Source organism: Salvia splendens, chromosome 16 (assembly GCF_004379255.2).
Source record: "Salvia splendens isolate huo1 chromosome 16, SspV2, whole genome shotgun sequence".
NCBI lineage: Eukaryota > Viridiplantae > Streptophyta > Magnoliopsida > Lamiales > Lamiaceae > Salvia > Salvia splendens.
In genome coordinates, this window is record NC_056047.1 from 8,368,622 (window position 1) to 8,374,897 (window position 6,276).

The following is a 6,276-nucleotide window of genomic DNA, read 5'->3' on the forward strand; positions in this document are numbered from 1 at the left end:
ACATAGTCAATGAGAAAGATTGGACGATATGGTCACTTGATTGTTTTTTATTGGACTCTCCACCAATTGAGCTGAGAATGCGTGTTTTAATGAACTATAGGAATGTTGATCATAATTTAAGAACTTACACGTGATAAAGAAAAAGCATTATTTATTCTTCTTTTATCCATCTTTTGCATGCACCTTAATTCATCGTTTGAACACAAAATATTAAAGAACATACTATCTTTTGCTATTTCATTCACCAGAATTTACACTGACCCTAAAACTAGTATAAATAGATGGATCATTTTAGTTAGATCCATGGAAAAGTTACAAGAATAATAACTCAATCCCTCGACAAGAAATCGACCTAAAATCACCCAAAAAAGAGGGGGGAAAAAGAAACAACACAAACATAAAAAAGAAAACCTCAGTAGTATATATTTTCAAGAACACCTTGAATTTCTCCCCGGTCCTCCATAATAGAAGTAATTACCCCAAACTCTATTAATTCCACCTCTTATATCGTAACAATTTGAATGATCGGCCAAAACTCTCAAGTTGGATAAAGGGATTAGGCTGTTATCCCAATCTACCACTTGTAGATTTCTGAAATAAGACGCTTTTCCGAACCCTTCTCTTGCAAAATGCCCACTCCCCATCTGAGTCGATGTGTGTGACCCTGAACTTCTGCTATTTACAATTTCGCCTCCAAATTGTACCATATTTGCACGATCACGAAGATGTGTAAATAGAAACGTCGGCCAGTACCCGACAAGAACCCCGTTTCCGAACTCTAGCCACCAATTTCCATGTTTTGGATCCTAAAAAGCAATGGACCAAAAATTATTATGATTTATTCATAATATACTAAATTTTTAGTATATTGGAGTATACTCCCTCCGTCCTCAAAGAATATGCACTTTGAGTTCGGTACAATTTTTAATGTAAATTGGAAAAGTAAGAGATAGGTAGAGAGAAAAAATAATTAAAGTATTGTTAGTGGAAAATGGGTCACGCGTCATTAGAGTGAGAAGAGTTTCTAAAAAGGAAAGAGTGTATATTCTTGTGGGACGGATTATAAAGGAAAGATTACATCTTTCTGTGGGACGGAAGGAGTATATTTTATGTGGCCCACAAATTTAGTATGGTTTCATTTTCACACATTTTAAGAAAAGTACATTTAATAATGTCTTTGGAAAATGTAACATTCTACAAATGTTCTATTTTACTCGTATTTACTGCTATATTTATTATCTTCGTAAATATTAAATAAAGTTATTTTTAATATATAAGTATTTTTAGATAAGTAAAATCAAGAAAGTGGATAGTGAACTATGTTAGAAAATCACAGAAGGGAAATATTTTGAATAATTATTAAGATGATAAAGTGGAAGGGTCAAAAACCTTTGCTTTGAAAGGAAGAGTGGGGAGAATCTTAGAAAGCAAACATTAAAGGAAACGAAGCAAAATAATTATGTCCGTTGAGTCTTTCAATGGCGAATGCAATATTATTATTATTATAGTGTATTGTATCTAACAACATGCGTATGTTAGCTAGATGGGTTACATGCATGATGAATATTTAGCTCCACTCTCACTTTTCCCACCCACCAAATCCCAAACCCCCAAAAAAAGAATACCAATAAATTAAATTAAATTAAATTAAATTAAATTAAATTAAATTAAATTAAATTAAATTAAATTAAATTAAATTAAATTAAATTAAATTAAATTAAATTAAATTAAATTAAATTAAATTAAATTAAATTAAATTAAATTAAATTAAATTAAAAATCTAACCTTACCTATTACTCCGTAGTATAAATTTTTTAATATTATTTTGATAGTTCTTAGGAATTTTTATATTCTACAAATAGAATATGTTTCGACCCCAAAAGTTGGATTGCCGTTGGACAATTGGAATCGAATATATATATGAATGAATTAAAGCACAACTGAGGTACAAGAAAAGCTTCTTTTTTAAAATCAAGTAAAAATCGAAAAGTGATGTGAAGTCATATAAGATTATGATAAATTATTTGCAATAGTATAAAAAAACAATAGCAAAGAAACGTACCTTCCAAATTAGCAAGCTAATGTCAAACTGGCCTCCATTATACGACGACGTTGGAGAAATTGCTGCGCCAATAGCTATTCTATTATTTGTTTGAACAAAGCCTGAGCACAGTAAATTATAACACCCAGTTGCTTGATAGGCATCACTCTGCAACCATATTAATTAAATCATATTAGTATTAAATTAATTAAGTCCGTAATCACTTTTTCTAAACGTAACTTGTTGGAGTCATGATTAAAGTAGGGACGTCACAGACTAGGCAATAAATAATTATCTAGTGATTATAGCAGACAATATGTAGTAGTAGTAGTAGTAAAAATTGAAAATAAAAAACATCAAATTAATTACTTACAGTCCAGTAGGTGAAGAACCTAGGATAATTGTCCCCATAGATCTCTGGACTAACCTGTTTGGTGACAAAATTAATTGAATTAGGAAGCAGTTGAAGGTGTAATTGCAGCTTTAATGATTAGCAAAAAGAATCTAAGTCTCAGATCCTATCTTAAAAATGGTGTTACAATATTTTCAACTTTTATGTCACAGTCTCCTTGTATACTTTGGGTTTATAATACCTGCCAACCGGCCTCGATTGTGTTGAGGTCGTCGCCAAAGGAGCCTCCAATAACCCACATTTGAGAAAGGCTGAATTCATACTTATTTGCAACTCGTGGAGCCCACACATTTATACTGGCTTTCGCACCATAATATTGATCACCACTCACATAGCCCACAGCATGCTGAAAAATATATTTAATATTTTTAAAAATTATGAATAACCAAGTTATCAAAATTGAATCTTTGACGGATATTGGTTGAATTCTTGAAAATTGGGAAGAGGGTTTTTGAGGGATTTTAAAAAAATATGATTAACCAAGTTATCAAAATTGAGTCTTTACCGGTTATTGGTTGAAATCTTGAAAATTGGGAAGAGGGTTTATGAGGGGTTGATCGACTAACCTCATGACCATTGCTGGAGGAATCTCTTCTGATAGGCCTTCGAATCTTGCGGCCGAATCTTCGGATGGAGCTTGCTCTTAGGAGATCTTGCTCGGTTGTTCGTCTGATTGGAATTGTGTTTTCGGGGCAAGATTCATCAGACATGGTCCAAGTTTGGAAAATTTCAGAAAACGTGTCTGATGTTGTTGGTGTTCGAAGCCCTTTTGGCCTTTCAGGTGGATCCTGAAAATTTTAAAATTCATGCATGGAGAGATGTTTATTATCATGACTTCTTCATAACTCTCTCTAGAATGAGTGCATAGATACATTACCATGGGCATTTGGCCTTGGAGTAAAGGATGATCAAAAGCAGGCTGTTGATGAGTCAATACACAATCGAAGATATCACCATCTGGACTCTGTAAAAAGCAAAGAAAAAATTAATCACACAGCAATAATTAATGGGGAAAAATTGGAATTTTGAGACAAGAAGAAGAGGGGAAGAATTGCCTTGATTGTTTTGACAGCAGGTTTGTTGATTTTCGTGAGATAGTCTGAGATGTATTTGAGCTTCTTGGACAAATTCTGAGGCCTCAGATTCTGATTTGTAGCGTTGAAACTCTGCGATTGTGATTGTGCAATAAAAAAGAGGAAGAAAACAAAAATATGAATGATTGGGGAAATCTTGGGGCAGCAGTTGGAACAAGAAGCCATTTTTGAGGGATTTGATCCTTCTTCTAACACAACTCTTTGTCTCTGTCTACATTGGTTTTTGTCTGCTTCTGTCATCTAAAAACCCACTAAACCTTCTCAGAATTTGGAAATTCCTAAATCCATGCAAAGAACTGTACCAGCAGCAACTGTAGGGGAAAGCAAAGCAAAACAGATAGATGCTCACTATCTCACCATTTCCCAAGATTGAAAACTTGGGAGGAAAAAGGTTGAGAGTGATTTGGGCATTTGATAGTTTTTGCTAGATGTGGTTTTGCTTTTATATTCTGACAAATGCACAACTTCTAGGCATGAGGTGAAAGAGAAAGAGAAAGAGAATTTTAAAATAAAAGAAATGATAACAAAGGAATTCTGATTATTTAGAAATTTGCCCATGTGGGGTGAGTGATATTAATAGCCTGTTGAGGCCAAGACATGCAATAATTATTTTATTGCAAGAATAAGAATTGAAGAAGTGGGGTGGGGGATTGGTAAAGAGGATTATGTTTCCAGTCTCCTATACAATGACTGGAAATTAGCTTTTCCATAAGAAATTATCTTGTTTAAATATAAATGTGCATATACTATAATGAGCAATCATTTGTGCTATTCTTTAATATACATGTAGAGGAAATATGTGTATTTTAAATAAATTTTGGTTTTGTGTAATAGTTTGGTAGAAGAAATAAAGATGTTCAGAAGTTGAATGCATAAATTGTTGATGAATTTTAATTTAATTTATAATTTTTTGCAGCATGTTTGCTTACCATTTGGGATTTTGTGAATTTTAATTTAATTTATAATTGTTTGCAGCATGTTTGCTTACCATTTGGGATTTTGTGAATTTTAATTTATTTATAATTGTTTGCAGCATGTTTGCTTACCATTTGGGATTTTGTGTTTATTCCTTAGGCTATCCGCAACGCTGTCTCTTATCCGTCTCTTAACCGTCTCATCTCTTCACTATTCATGGGCTTCAGTGTACTTTTCATCTCATCTCTTAACTAAGAGACAACACATGCATCCCTCCATCTCTTAACCGTCTCTTAACCATCTCATCTCTTAACTATTCATTCAATTTCAATTTTTTTTATTTCTAACAAATTCAATTAATAAAAACACACTTCATTAAATAAAATAAAATTACAACTTAAAATTCTAAAAAAATTTAAAAACACATAATTAAAATCCTAAAAAAATTAAAAATACATAATTTAGTTTCTTCCGCTCACTCTCTCTAAATTCAAAATCTCATAACTCAAAGAAGCAGAAGAAAGAGTTGTCTAATGACGATCATGTGCGTCTACTGGTTGCCAAATTTTTCTCAAATGTGCTCCATTAGATCCTCCTGAAGTTAGGTGTGGGCGGTAGAATCTCATGTCCTTGCCCGAACCGACAGCCGCTCTTGCAAAGACGGATGCACTCCACTGCGAGGCGGACTACTTGCGGTAGAGCTTCTCGGGGTTTCAGGGTCGAACCAATTTCCCGCATCAGGTCCTTCGTCGGCGACAATCATGTTGTGCAAGATTATGATCGTATACATGATGTTGACCATATTCTCCATAAACCACGTACGAGACGAGGCTTTGATAATGTTGAATCGAGGTTGGAGAACCCCAAACGCTCTCTCCACATCCTTGCGAGCAGCCTCTTGCTTCTGCGCAAAAAGAGTCTGTTTTTCGTTCATCGGCCTGTTGAACGTCTTCACGAAGGTTGGCCACTTCGGATAGATGCCGTCGGCAAAATAGTACCCCATTTTATACTGGCGGTTGTTAGCGATGAAGTTGATGGTCGGCGCTTTACCATTCAAAACTTCGCTGAAGAGGTCGGATTGGTGGAGCACGTTGATGTCGTTGTTCGATCCGGGGACCCTGAAATATGCATGTCAAATCCATAGTCGGTAGTCGGCAACGGCCTCGAGTATAACGGTGGGGCGGGTGCCTTTGTGGCCGCTCGTGTATGACCCCCTCCACGCCACAGGGCAATTCTTCCATTGCTAACGCATGCAATCGACACTGCCAAGCATCCCGGGGAATCCGTGCACTTGTTCGTGAAGTCGGAGTAGAAACTGACAATATGCGGTGCTTGGCATCCGGAGAAATTCGTCAGTGAAGGCTGCCCGGACGCCTTTGCAGAAGTTCATCAACCACAGTCTCCCAGTGCTTTCCCCAATGTGTAGGTATTCGTCGAACAAATCCGTCGTTTGTCCAGTAGCAAGCTGACGGATTGCTGCAGTACATTTCTAGAGCGTCGTGTGACTGGGACGGCCAACGACGTCGAACTCTTCTTGGAAGTACTCTTCCCGGGCTGCCAATGTATTTGCGATATGCATAAATAGCGGTTTCCGCATGTGGAAACGGCGACGGAAGTAGGTCTTGTGACATCCGTAACCCAATTCATACATCATATTGCATGATTACATATTTTATTATAATTACATGACATATATTTTTATTAGAATTATAGAGATTGAGTGGGTTGCTATATAATATGGTGTTTACAAATTTACTTTCATGATATTAGCAATTATGTATCACATAATTACATGTAAGTGAGTTTAAAACTCT

General features: G+C 35.5%; 1 pseudogene; it reads right to left on the reverse strand.

Annotated features, from left to right (window-relative positions):
* Positions 1 to 400: 400 nt before the first annotated feature.
* Positions 401 to 4,069, reverse strand: LOC121771028 (annotated as a pseudogene).
* Between the last annotated feature and the right edge of the window lie 2,207 nt (positions 4,070 to 6,276).